Here is a 15,255-nt window from a genome sequence, read left to right as displayed (position 1 = left end):
ACCACACTGTCCGCTAAGCAGCAGAGGTGTAAAACAAAAATTGGCACGCCATACAGCGAGGTGAAAGATAAAGAAATATCCCATTTCCAGACTAAAGTGGACACTGGACAAAAATCCCTGCTATGTATCGACTAGTGTGACATATGCACATGTCCGGGGAGACCTCCTCTACAACACCACACTGTGTCCAGTGTCCACTTTAGTTCACTTTAGTCTGGAAATGGGATATTTTTTGACCTTTCACCTCGCTGTATGGCGTGCCAATTTTTGTTTTACACCTCTGCTGCTTAGCGGACAGTGTGGTGTTGTAGAGGAGGTCTCCCCGGACATGTGCATATGTCACACTAGTCGATACATAGCAGGGATTTTTGTCCAGTGTCCACTTTAGTCTGGAAATGGTATTTTTTTACCTTTCACCTCGTTGTATGGTGTGCCAATTTTTGTTTTACACCTCTGCTGCTTAGCGGACAGTGTGGTGTTGTAGAGGAGGTCTCCCCGGACATGTGCATATGTCACACTAGTCGATACATAGCAGGGATTTTTGTCCAGTGACCACTTTAGTTCACTTTAGTCTGGAAATGGGAGGTTTTTGACCTTTCACCTCGCTGTATGGTGTGCCAATTTATTTTTTACACCTCTGCTGCTTAGCGGACAGTGTGGTGTTGTAGAGGAGGTCTCCCCGGACATGTGCGTATGTCACACTAGTCGATACATAGCAGGGATTTTTGTCCAGCGTCCACTTTAGTTCACTTTAGTCTGGAAATGGGATATTTTTTCTTTCACCTCGCTGTATGGCGTGCCAATTTTTTTTTACACCTCTGCTGCTTAGCAGACAGTGTGGTGTTGTAGAAGAAGTCTCCCCGGACATGTGCATATGTCACACTAGTCGATACATAGCAGGGATTTTTGTCCAGTGACCACTTTAGTTCACTTTAGTCTGGAAATGGGATATTTTTTGACCTTTCACCTCGCTGTATGGTGTGCCAATTTAATTTTTACACCTCTGCTGCTTAGCGGACAGTGTGGTGTTGTAGAGGAGGTCTCCCCGGACATGTGCGTATGTCACACTAGTCGATACATAGCAGGGATTTTTGTCCAGCGTCCACTTTAGTTCACTTTAGTCTGGAAATGGGATATTTGTTATCTTTCACCTCGCTGTATGGCGTGCCAATTTTTGTTTTACACCTCTGCTGCTTAGCGGACAGTGTGGTGTTGTAGAGGAGGTCTCCCCGGACATGTGCATATGTCACACTAGTCGATACATAGCAGGGATTTTTGTCCAGTGACCACTTTAGTCTGGAAATGGGATACATTTTTACCTTTCACCTCGCTGTATGGTGTGCCAATTTAATTTCTACACCTCTGCTGCTTAGCGGACAGTGTGGTGTTGTAGAGGAGGTCTCCCCGGACATGTGCGTATGTCAGACTAGTCGATACATAGCAGGGATTTTTGTCCAGCGTCCACTTTAGTTCACTTTAGTCTGGAAATGGGATATTTTTTTATCTTTCATCTCGCTGTATGGTGTGCCAATTTAATTTTTACACCTCTGCTGCTTAGCGGACAGTGTGGTGTTGTACATGTGCATATGTCACACTAGTCGATACATAGCAGGGATTTTTGTCCAGTGTCCACTTTATAAAGTCCATGCACTCCAGTGAATGGACTTGGGAACTCCAGTGCATAGACTTGGACATTTATCCATTTAGATAACTTTTTTACGTTATTTCATTACTTATTTTTACACAGAAACATAATGTGTGTCTTCACAATAACTGTAATGTAATAATAATACTAATAATGTAATGTAATAATTATTTAATTAAGGACGCTTTTATTCTGAAAGCAACCGGATGTCTTAAATTTGCTAGCTCTCAAACAGGAAGTTCTAGATTTGACAAAAAGACGGAGCCGTGGCCACGTGATGCAAATAAGTACTTCCGACCGGGTCAAAGTTTTCACGCACGCGCAATAAAGAATCCAGGCACTGTTGCCTTAATGCCTTTCGCCCCCTGGTGGTGGAGGTGTGTAACTGTCAGATAGATAGATAGATAGATAGATAGATAGATAGATAGATAGATAGATAGATAGATAGATAGATAGATAGATAGATAGTGTTATGACCTGGCTCTTGGGCCATAACAAAGGAGGAAGACACACAGCTGTTTAAAAGTGCACAAACCAATATTTATTTACAATATAATAAAACGTATGCATCAAACAATACTAAAGTATTAAGTGGCTTGTGTTAATCAGTAGATCAGTAGTGTAAGTGAGTGGATGTGTGGTAAATGTAATGTAGGGTGTTGAATGGTGCAAACAAATGCTGCTGCTCTCATGGAAGGAGAGAGAGAGAGACCTGGCTCCCAAGCGAAGACAGACTATGCACACACTGCACACAAAACGAGGTAGAGACTGAGCTACACTTCCTAACCGTCTGTCCACTGTACCAAGACATCAGAGACATGTACTTCCCTGCACGGATTACAATCACCCAAGGAGAGTTTGAAAACCACCAAATGTTTAGGCCTATAACATGTTTAAAACATTGAAATACTGCTGTTAACTTTCAAAAGTATAAAACGTCTCGGATGTATAGGCTAACTATCTCTGACAGAAAATGCACAATCTTTTATAGTCTCACAAGATAGTATTACTCAAAGTGTTAATATAACACAGCTCTGTTTACATGTTTATTGTATTGTTTTATCTTGATTGTTTTGTTCCACTTTTGCTTTGGCAATGTAAACGTTTGTGTTTATTTTTTCTCATGCCAATAAAGCTCCTATGAATTTTATTTAATTGAGTTAGGCCGGCCAACTCCCAGCCCTTTATTTATTTATTTATTTATTTGACAGGGACAATGCTCATTAATCAACATTTCAGTTTTCACTTCCATGTAAATGTGCCAGAGTTAGCCATAAGCTAATTTACATCTGTAGTCCCTGAGCAGGCTCTTAAAATGGTAGTAAAACTAAACATACAATGACACATAAAGTACAATACAATGCAATAGTAGAGTGTATAGTGTGCCAGAACACAGCACCATGCGTTGATGCCATGTGTGCATATGTGCCAGCACCCAACACTATGTCCATATAAAAACACAATACAACAGATATAGAACACACTGGGACCACTGGCCAGGCAATTGATTGGCAATTGCTCAGGACCTGTGGGAAGCAAAGGCCTAGGCCTATAGGAATACACACAGGCCCTAGTAGGCCAACTACAGGGCCTGTGACAACAGACAGACAGACAGACAGACAGACAGACAGACAGACAGACAGACAGACAGACAGACAGACAGACAGACAGACAGACAGATAAGCTATTTGCACACTTTTGACAATTTGAATCCATGATGCATTGCTATTAATTGGAAAAAGTACTTTGTAATGTCACTAATTTGTCATTAAAAGGAATACTTGAGCATACGTAGGCTACTTTGTCCACCACCGATAACTGGACACCAACATCAGGTAGTCTAAAATATTATCTATGTATTAGTACTAATTACCTAGCAATTATTACTGGTGGTTCATCAGCTGGTGGTTCATGAGCTATGCCTTATTTTCAATCGAGTACTACAGTGCCACCCTTTGTCCAATGGTTGTGGGCTTTGTGTCTAAGCAGGGTGACATAGCCCTCTAACATAATCCCACATTTCGTGAAAAACAACTGCATGGTTTGGCCTGGAGCGCTGACATAAGAAAATATGTATAATTCAAAATAGTGGGTGATCTAATGCTGCATTCACATGGAATCGGGCAAGCGGTAGACGGCAAAACCTGCTGGACGGCACGGTAAAAAGATTAAATATTTTAACATTGATGCCGTCTGCCGCTACCGTCACCTGATCTGGCTGCCAGGCTGCCGTGACGTCCTGTTTCGTTTACCGTCCTGCTCCCGTCCACTAAAATGACTTACGGTTTGCCATCTACTGCTTGACTGATTCCATGTGAATGCAGCATTAGCCAGGGTCAGAGGTCAAGAGTCAGAACACGAAAGATGTTCGACACGAGGAGACGCATATGTCTATCCAAGTTTTATTGTTGACGGTCAAACGGAGCTATACCTGTTCAAATTTTGCATTTTTTATTGAGTGCTATAGCGCCACCCTTTGGCCAATGGCCGTGGGCTTTGCGTTCTCACCATTTAGCATACCCCTCTACCATATTCCCAAGTTTCACGAAAACCGACTGCACGGTTAAGCCAGAAATGTTTTTAAGGGGCCAGGCACTTCGGGCGCGGCCCCTTAAAAACAGACAACTACAATAAGGGACCATAGGCTATTTAGCTTGGCCCCTTAATAACTTGTGAAAATTAATTTCTAATCCTTTCTTAGATAGGTGACGATTTGGCCAATTTTGAATATTGTATATTTTCTGTAAAATTTAATTTTTTTGAATTACATTTGACGCAGTGATGGTCTCATAATATAATTTTTTCTTGTTTTTAGTTTTTCTTTTGGAGGTTACAAAAATACCAGATACTCTGTATAGACTGTGTTAGCAGAGCTGCCATTACAGCGATAAGGAAGAGTCTAGATAGCCTGGAGCTAGTCGGAATAAACAAACATAACGGAGGAAAAGAATGAGGACTCAGCACTTACATTCAGCTCGTGACCATAATAACTCGAGCATCTTTATTAGCAGCGTCATTATATACACATTGGGTAACAGGCTTATCCGGTACTTCCGGTGTGGCACTTCAGAATAAGGGTTTATCGTTTACATATATACAGACAATAAAGATCACTTCTTAACAGACTGTCATCATGGGAATTTGTTGCCGCACTAAGAGGTGTTGGTAGAAAGAGTGAGACCACAGCATTTCTTGATGGATCAATCCACATCTTTAATGTCAATCCTCCGGCCGGCCGGCCTGCCAGCCAGGAGAAGACCCCCAAAACACTGCATTCTAGGTCCACTGGTGACCGTTAAGAAAAGGCAGGCACGTGCATAGGCTTCAGCCACTGCCCCTTTACCCGTCTATAAAAAACTGCCCTCTTCAGTCCATGAAAGTAGCATTTACTATGGTGAAATAAATGCAAAATGTGGCCGTTTTAAAGATGTTTTGGCCAATCTGCTCAGTTCAAAGCTTGTTGAATGTGTGACTTATATAAATACCACGACAAAATGGTCATGCATCTGTTCCCAACGAGGCAGCCTGCTCATATCTCACCTTTGGAGGAGAGCTGGCTTGCAGAGCATGGCTTAATACTTAGGCTGATCAGCTGTGGGGCCAATAGGGCTATAATGCTACTGTATATTGATCACAACATGAACGCCAGACATGCATGCCTCGGTAACTCCAAATGTCCCGTGAATCATTTAATATTTCATGACAACATATCATCACAAGACTTATCATCTGAAATAAATTATAGCTGTGTCGTGTGTCCAGATTTGATCCATTTCCCCAGTCATTCCGACATACGACAGTGATATGATATTAATCAAATAATAATCATAAGCTCTGATGAAAGATATCAAGACCCGGCCCACAACAGCCCTGACAATCAGGCTCAGCCCTGTTGGCACGACAGGTTGTGTGTCTGTCTGGCGAGTGGGAGACTGGGGTTCAATCCCCGCTACCTGGAAACACTACATCTGCAAAGGGGAATGAGTGAGCAATTGTTCAATAAAAATGGCTTTTATAAAAATTTGCCTTTAGTCTTGAGGTCAAACTTAAATAAATTAACTTCTTTCTCATTATACGTGGTAAAGAAGGAGTCCGCTGAGTCAGGTTCATGAGCTATACCTTTTTATATTAGAATTTTCACTTGAGTGCTATAGCGCCACCCTTTGGCCAATGGTTGTGGGCCGCACCGTTGAAAGTAGCATAGCCCTCTACCATATTGCCAAGTTTTGCAAAAAACGATTGCACAGTTAAGCCAGAACTGCAAGTTTTGGCAGCCTCAGCCGATCTGCGTTGCTGATGCAAATAAATGAATAAATAAATTGTGCGTGGCTGCGGCGTGCATCTGTGGGAACCGATCGGGAGAAACGAAATTGATCTTTTTGGGTGGTTACCCGGACGTCATAGTCTTTGGACTGAAACTTAATTTAGTTTTCACTGAAAATATAATCAAAACACATCATAATTGCCTACAATATTGTAAAATATTGCATATTCCGCTGATGAATTGAACAATTTGTGGACCCTCTTGTAAACAAGTGTAATGCTTTATTGGGTCGTCCACTCACAGTATTGGAGTTGGAACAACAGATGTTCAGGAGGCGGAGGAACACACCTTGACCACACCTTCACGCCAATCTCCGCCCTCCACGCCAATCTACCTGAGCCTATACTTATACCCGCCCAATACAACCCAGAATCCTCTATGCTTTTCGTATGTGTTCCCGTACTAGCCAACCGCATGTACTACGACTACCTAAAGCCAAAGAAACCCAAAAGTTTGTCTCACCGTCCCCATGGACTCCTCCGTTGTCCGGGAGCACCCAGGGGAGCCCGACGCCCGCTGGCGCCGGGAGCTCGCCCTCAGTTGTCTCCGACACCTCCAGCACCTCCCGTGCTGCTGTCGCCGAGAACCCAGCCGTCGCCGCTTCGGTTCCGAGCGCCGCCACCGCGGCCCCTCAAACCGACGGATCCAACGGACCTCCCATCCCGCTGTCCGGCCACGCCACCACGGCGTCCTCAGTCCTGCCACGGACACACTCACAGAGCAGCAGCACCAGCGGTTCGCCCTCTCACCGCCGCCACCGCCACGGCCGCCGCTTCACGAAAAGGGAACGCGGACCACCGTCCGCCGTCCTCCCGCCGTCCTCCCAGCACAACGCTTCCCGCAGCTCCGCTGTTTCGCGCCACCTCCGTCAGCCACAACTACCCAGCCAGCCACAAACCGTCATCACGGATTGGACCGTAGCAGGTCTCCAGCGACAGCTCCGTGCTCGTAACATCACGTTCCCTCGCACCACCAACAAGGCAGGCTTGTTCCAGCTCTTCTGCAACACCAGCGACCTGACGACAACAACAACAACAACTCCGGGGCCTTCCTCGAGCCGGACGCGCGTCAATGACGTCACGAGGACAACTGCCGATGACGTCACCCGCCGATCCAGGCGGTCCCGAGCCAACCCAGCCTCTTTTCCCCCCGCCACCTCCAGCGTTGGGTATCTTACATTATATTCAGAACATACTTTCATTAATATTACTTATTCTTGTCAAGTTTTAAGTTATGTGTAGTGTTGGTCACCCACCCTCCAGCGTCGGGTGTCTTGCACTATATTTGGAATATATATACCATATATATCCAATATATACACGTTGTATATGTGGGGTAATATGTGTATACATGTATATTACCATTACTTTAACTTGTTCAAGTATTAAGTCTATGTAGTGTTAGTTACCCAACACTGCCCACCTCTACCTCCTCCCTCCCCCCCTCCCCCACTCCCGCCACTTCTCCCCACCACCTTTTCCACTTTCAGCACGATTCCTTCTAAGAGCGCAACCCTCCCAAGCTCCCTCCTTCCCTCCAGTACAATCAGTGAAACCCCTCCAAACCCCCCCACCTCAGCGCCTGCTCCCCACACCCTCACGTCCCTCCTGTCCCTCTTGTCCTCCTTCGTCTCGCAGGCCGCACCACCCCCCACCCCTCCCCCCCCGTCCCTCCTCCCCACTCAAATTTCCTCCGTCCCCCCATCCCTCGCCGCCCTCGTGGCCGCATTGACCCAGGCTCTGCCCGCCTCGCCCCAGGCTACGCCCGCCTTCCCTCAGGCTCTGCCCGCCTTCCCTCAGGCTCTGCCCGCCTGCCCCCCCTTCCCGGCCCCCTCCCACCCTATGCTGGCTCTCCCCAGCGCTCACACTACGCTGCTACCCCCCAGCGTCCTTTCCAACCCCTTGCTTAACAAGGAAGTGGCGAACGGATTTATGATCGGCCCATTCTCCACCCCACCCTTCCCCACCTACCGCATCAGCCCCCTAGGCATCGCCACCAGAAAATACTCCGGCAAGAAGAGGATCATCCTCGACCTCTCCTCCCCCCACGGCACCTCCACCCCCAGCGTCAACAGCCTCATCCCCAGCCCCCCTTTCTCCATGCAGTACGCCACCATAGACGGCGCCATCAACCTCATCCGACTCGCCGGTCAAGGCGCTTGGCTGGCCAAAGCCGACGTCACCGCAGCATTCAAGATCCTCCCCCTCCACCCCGACTCCTGGCACCTTTTTGGGGTCTCCTGGCAGGACGCCTACTTCTTCGCCGTCCGCCTCACCTTCGGCTGCAAGAGCAGCCCGAAGCTGTTCGACACGTTAGCCGAAGCCCTCTGCTGGATCCTCACAAACAATCACAAGCTCCCCTACGTCACCCACCTGCTAGACGACTTCCTCGTCGTCACTCCCCCTCACGCACCCCCCGCTTCCGGCCTCACCACACTCACCTCCGTCTTCAACAACCTCGGCGTCCCCCTCGCCCTAGAGAAGACCGAGGGCCCCTCGACCTCCCTCGAGTTCCTGGGCATCACCTTGGACACGGTCTCACTCCAAGCCTCCCTGCCCCCCGACAAGCTCAACCGCATCACTCTCCTCCTCTCCAACTACCTGAACCTCCCCCAGTGCAGCAAGCAACAGCTCCTCTCCCTGCTCGGCCATCTCAATTACGCAATACGCATCATCCCCCAAGGCCGCTCCTTCATCTCCAACCTCCTCCACCTCTCCACCTCAGTCCCCCTGCCAAATGGAGCTGCGCCTCTGTCACCTCCTCCTCTCTAATTGGAACGGAATCACCTTTTTCTACAATGACTTCATCTCCTCCCCCGAAGACCTCCAACTCTACACAGACGCGGCCCCCTCAGTAGGCTTCGGAGGCTACTACGCCGGAAGGTGGTTCTCCTCCCCCTGGCCCGACGAGCTCCACCTCCTCGACCCCGACCATTCCCAATCCTCCACCCTCTACGAACTCTACCCCATCGCCGCAGCCCTGTGGGGCTCCGAGTGGACTAGCAAAAGTGTCCTCATACACACAGACAACCAGGCCGTGGTCCACATCATTAATAAAGGCCGCTGCTCCTCACTCCCCGTCATGTCCCTCCTGCGCCGCCTAACCTTGCTCTCCGTCACCCACCAGTTTCTCCTCCGCGCCGCCCACGTCCCTGGCCACCACAACTCCATCGCTGACTCCCTTTCCCATTTTCTGTTCCAGAAATTCAAGACCTTGGCCCCGCAATCCGATCCCCTTCCAGTCCCGGTCCCTCCATTTTCCGACATCATCTTCCCCTAGAACACCCTCTCCACCACCTCATCCTCCAGTCCCAGCGCTCCATCCTGCTGAGCGTAGCAGACTCCACCCTCTCATCCTACCGGACAGCGTGGCACAACTTCCAGTCCTTCCACCTCCGCCACAATCTACACTTCCCCTCACTCGATCTCCTCTCCCTCTCCGCCTTCATCAGCTACAGCGCCTCCACCCTCTCCTCCACGATCAGAGTCTACCTATGCGGCATCAGCTTCTTCACCAAACTCCTAACCGGTTCGCCCCATCCATTCACCCAACACCCCCAAATCATCCTCCAACTCAAAGGCTTGCAGCGCGGCGAACCGCGGCTTCCTCCCCGGCGCCTCCCCCTCACCATAGAGATCCTGGCCTCCTGCATCCACACCATCCGTTCCGGCTACGCCAACCAAACCCTCAACTCCACCCTCGAATTCATGTTCCTCCTGGCCTTCTACGGCTTCCTCCGTTGCTCGGAGTTCACGGCCGCCAACCAGAACTTCAACCCCGCAATCCACCCCTGCCTCTCCGACTTAACCTCCCACGACCACGACACGCTGGTCTTCACCCTGAAAAGAAGCAAGTCCTCCCAGCATCGCCCAATTCCCATCTACCTCTTCCGCATCAACTCCCCCACCAGTCCTTTCGAATCCCTGGTCAACCACGCCTGCCTCAGACAATCCCAGCACGCTCTCCCCACAGACCCCCTCTTCACCAATGAACACGGAACCGTCGCCACCCGCTGCTGGTTCCTCCTCCACCTCCGCCAAATCCTCACCACCTCAGGCTACCCGTCGGAAAACTTCTCCGGCCACTCCTTCCGCATCGGCGCCACCTCCACCGCCGCCAGCCGAGGCCTCCAGGACCACACCGTCCGCCTGCTCGGCAGATGGTCCTCCCAAGCCTACCTGACCTACATCCGCTCCTCCCTCCACGACATCAGACAGGCCCACAACTCCCTGGCCTAGTGGTCGCCCCCCGTCTTCCTTTTGGGGATCACGCCTTGACGTGTACCGCAGGCTGACCGCCACACGACCCCCTCCCCAAAGACTCCAGGGTCGTCGACCCCCCCGGAACCCACGCCCCGCTCCCCCCACTCTCCTCCTCATCAATTCATCATTCATTCAATAAAATCTTTAAACCTTCCACAATGTGTGTTCATTCCAACTAGTGAAATGGAGTTGGAACAACAGATGTTCAGGAGGCGGAGGAACACACCTTGACCACACCTTCACGCCAATCTCCGCCCTCCACGCCAATCTACCTGAGCCTACTTATACCCGCCCAATACAACCCAGAATCCTCTATGCTTTTCGTATCCCACCTCCATCCCCATCACCACCTCAGGACCAGCAGCATCTCCACTGCTCCATCTCCTCCTCCCTCTCTCCTCACCTCCTCCCTTCCTCAGAGTTCCCACGGGGGGATCACGCCTTGACGTGTACCACGGGCTGACCGCCACACGACCCCCTCCCCAAAGACTCCAGGGTCGGCGACCCCCCCGGAACCCACGCCCCGCTCCCCCCACTCTCCTCCTCATCATTCCATTCTTTCATTCAATAAAATCTTTAAACCTTCCACAATGTGTGTTCATTCCAACTAGTGAATTGTATTGAGTTGTGCTTGAAATGTACTGTAATTCTGAAAACTGTTAAATAAATATTTCAATCAATCAATCAAAGAATAAAAGTTATGCATCGGGGTTTGTAGGAAAACTGACCAGTCACGTGACGTCTCTGATCAAAGGAATCTAATCAGATGATAGAGGCCGACTGCATTATTTTCAACGGAGTAGGTGGCATACTATGTAAAACAAGCCCTTATCAACCGGAATAATCAAGGATAACTACCGACTGAGCCGTTGGGTCGGCAGAGCATGCCCATACTAAGTCGAAACAATCGTACTGATCCGTACCGATAACTGCGGTCTTGTCCATTGATAACAGTCGAAGCGGGTGCTCTGACAGTGTACAGATGGAACCAAACGCCTTAAGTCCCTGTGGGTTGCAGTGTTGTGTGACTTTATAGCCTACTGTGATTGTTTGCTAAAGCTAAACACGTTGTTGTTGTGTATACTTGTGTTGTTTGGCCTACAGGGTTTTCCCTGTAGGCCAAACAGGCTCCATCCAAGAGGCTCCATCCAAGTTGGTGGTAGTCCTGTCAATTCCGCGTGGGTTCGCATGCGATGTAGTTATCCACACTAGTATTTCTAGTAGAGTCACAAAGTGATATTTTCTTTAACTTGTCCTCCCTCCATACCGGGTGTATTGTGAGTAGGTGAGAAGAAGCTGTTTGCTTCAGTCACGTGAGTTCCCTCAGACCGCTGTGCGCAGCAGGTGGGATTTGTTTTTGTTACTTGCTATTCTGCTATTCCCTCTCATACGTTCGCGTATAGTGAGTAGACGTTTTGATTAACATTGTTATTATTTAGTGCATAGGCCTACTGCTATTTACTACCCCTGGTGCTACGCTGTCCGCAGCTGGCAGGGTTTATTTTTGTTGCGTTAATTATTCCCTCTCATACGTGCGCGTATAGTGAATAGATGTTTTGGTTAATATTGTTATAAAGTGTTGCATACGGCTATCTGCTACCCCTGGTGCTACGCTGTCCGCAGCTGGCAGGGTTGTTTTGTTATGCTAATTATTCCCTCTCATTATCTCATACGTTCGCGTATAGTGAGTGGATGTTTTTGATTAATACTGTTATACATTTGTGCATACTGCTATTCGCTATCCCTGGTGCTACGCTGTCCGCAGCTGGCAGGGTTGTTTTTGTTATGCTAATCCCCTCTCATACGTTTATGTATAGTGAGTGGGTGTTTTGAGTTTCGCATATTATTACCCCTGTTACCACACTGTTCGCAGCGGGTTGGGGTTTGCGTTTTTCTGTTCCCTCAAGTACGTGCGCGTACGGTGAGTAGGGTGGTTTTCCTTGTATATTGCGGCCCCTGATACTGCTGTTCGCAGCTGGTGGGGTTCCTGCATATCCCTCGGGTGCGTTCGCGTACTGTGAGTAGGGTGGTAATTGAGCTACTATGGCTTCCTACGTCTGCTGCTGTTGTCAGGCAGCCATGGACCCCCGTGATGGCCACCGGGAATGTCCCGTTTGTTTGGGCAGAGCCCATGTGCGGCGGGACGTTGAGGACCCCTGTAATGCTGCCATCGACTTGCCCTATGCCGAGAGGGCTCGGCGTGCAGCGCTGGGGGGGAGTTGGCTCCCCCTGCCCAGGAACCGGTGCTTGGCCGTAGTGACAGGCTTTCTAGAAAACGCCATCGGCGTCGCTCAGGTGACCATGATTATAGGAGGTCTCGTGAGCACACCTCTCGGGCCCCTAAGCATTCTGCTCACGCCCAGGAGGTCGGGGAGACGCAGGGTGCCACTCAGAGGGAGATTTTGGCTGCTATTCAGTCCCTCAGTGAGCGGATGGGGAGGTTTGAAGCTGAATGCTCCTCAACTGCGGTGTCACATGAGACTGTGTCCTCGCAGGCATCTCCCTTCAGGGGGGTGCCTGGCCCGGAGGATGACCCAGATGTGCTTTCCATCCATGCGCCTGGCTCCCTTACTGGCAGTGGTCTACGTTCGGAACACGCTTCAGTCTCAGGCAGCACCTGCGCTCTACGAGGAGGAGGTGGCAGAGTCCGCTCCGGACGTCTCGGCTAGTGAGACACTGGTGTCGCACGTGTTAACGGCAGCTAAACTATTGGGTATGACACTTACAGCCCCGAAGTCTGCCTCTTCGGCGGGTGTCTTCAGTGCGGTGTCCCAGGCCCGCTTGTCCCCTACTGTTCCGGAAGCAGAGGGGTATTCGGGGATGCTAATGACTAACTGGGGGAAGCCTGATAGTGACTCCTTATTTAATGCTGGGTGCAGGGGCCTAGCAAAGATGGCTTATCCTCCCGAGTCCGGCTTGGGAGACATGCCACCGGTCGAGCAGGGCATGGCCGCATTGACCGATCTTGGCCCTGACCGAGTTACCACTGTCCCACGTTGCCCCAGTAAGCAGTGCGAAAAGACGGATCGTCTGGTGTGTCGCACGTACAATTCAGCAACCCGTGCAGCTCGCTCGGGGAATGCATTGGTCCTCCTCTTGGCTGCTCTAAGTAGGACAATGGGGGCGGAGGACACAGACTCCCGGTCCCTGATAGATGCCGCGGTGTTGGCTCATTCTCAACTCACGCGGGACATTGGCGCCACCATGTCATCAGCGCCACCATGTCATCAGCCATGTTGGCTCGTCGTCAGGTCTGGCTGGCTCAGATGCGTCTCCCTGAGAACATCAAGAAAGAGCTGCGGGAGAAAGCAGTTGTGCCGGGCCATGTGTTCCATCCAGACTTCCAGGAGACGCTGGACAGAACTGAACGCTGTGCTCAGACACGGGAGAGCGTTCAACGGTTTCGCCGGTCTGTTACCTCCAGACTCGGACCACGGCGTTCCTATCAAGGGCCAGGGCCCCACCAAGGGTCCTGGGGGAGTGGCAGGCACCAGGATGAGGCGTTTCGGGCCCCCATTTCAGCCGCCCGGCAGCAGCCTCACCGGCAGCAAGGTTCTAGATCCCGAGCCACTAACAGAGGTGGCCCTCAAGGGCGTCGCCCCCGCAAGGGCACAGGGCGCCAAGGGGGCTATGCATGCAAGTTCGGGGCCGGCCGTCGAACGTCTCTCCCGGCTTTGCTTGGACAGCTGGGTAGAGCGTACATCAGACCCCTGGGTACTGGAGACAGTCGCCAGGGGCTACAAACGCCAATTTCGACGGCGTCCCCCCCCCCCTTTTCAAGGGTCCGTATGACTCTGGTCAGGGACCCTGTCCAAGCACGCGCGCTGGCGGAGGAGGTTTCCACCCTGCTGCAGAAAGGCGCAATTACAAAGATGAGTTCAACCGATCAAAAAGCAGGTTTTTACTCAACATATTTTCTGGTACCAAAAAAGGACGGCGGGTTTCGGCCCGTCCTCGATCTCAGGTGGCTAAACCGGTACATGAAGGTCCTACCTTTCAAGATGTTACAGACAAAACACATACGCCAGTCCATTGGTCAGGGAGAGTGGTTCGCCACTCTCGACCTGAAAGACGCGTACTTCCATGTCCGCATTTGGCCGGGTCACAGGCCCTTTCTCCGCTTTGCCGTTCAAGGGCAGGCCTACCAGTTCAGAGTGCTCCCATTCGGGCTGTCATTGTCTCCGAGGGTGTTCACAAGGGTAGTGGCGGCCGCTCTGTACCCTCTTCAGCTTTCAGGCATGAAGGTCCTCCCTTATCTCGACGACTGGCTGATCGTCGCACCGTCTCGCAGCCAGGTTGCGGCAGACACAGAGCAGGTGTTGTCTCATGTCCGGTCCTTGGGTTTCCGAGTGAACGTAAAGAAAAGCAACCTCGAACCCAGGCAACAGACAGGGTTTCTCGGCCTGTGTCTCAATTCAGTGACCATGGTGGTCTCTCTGTCCCCGGAGAGGGTTCTACGGATCCAAACACTCCTGCGCCACTTCCGTCTCGGCACGCGTGTCGAGATGGTTCTAGTCCAGCGGCTGTTGGGGATGATCGCATCCGCCACAGCAGTCGTCCCACTCGGCCTGCTCAGGGCCAGACCTCTCCAGAGGTGGCTGAATTAACTCGGCCTCGATCCCAAGCGGCCTTGCTTGGCCTCCCTCAGGGCAATCTATGTGCCGGGAGTAGTGAACACGGCAGCAGACCTTCTGTCCAGGTCCGGCCCCCTCTCCGGCGAGTGGAGACTTCACCCACAGGTGATCTCGCAGATATGGACCCGCTTCGGCCGGGCCCGAGCAGACCTGTTCGCCTCTCGAGAGAATGCTCACTGCGAGCTATGGTTCTCCCTGACGGGCCAGGGGGGCCCCTTGGGCCTGGATGCTCTGTCAGTGGCCGGGCGGCTTGATGTACGCTTTCCCTCCACTGCCCCTGATTCCTCAGGTGTTGCATCGGGTGAGGCTGGGTTGCTACAGGATTCTGTTGATTGCACCCCGATGGCCAGGGAGACATTGGTTTCCAGACCTCCTTCAGCTGGTTCAGGG

The sequence above is a fragment of the Electrona antarctica genome, assembly GCF_951216825.1.
Source record: "Electrona antarctica genome assembly, contig: scaffold_85, whole genome shotgun sequence".
Taxonomy (NCBI): Eukaryota; Metazoa; Chordata; class Actinopteri; order Myctophiformes; family Myctophidae; genus Electrona; species Electrona antarctica.
This window is presented reverse-complemented; position numbering follows the sequence as displayed.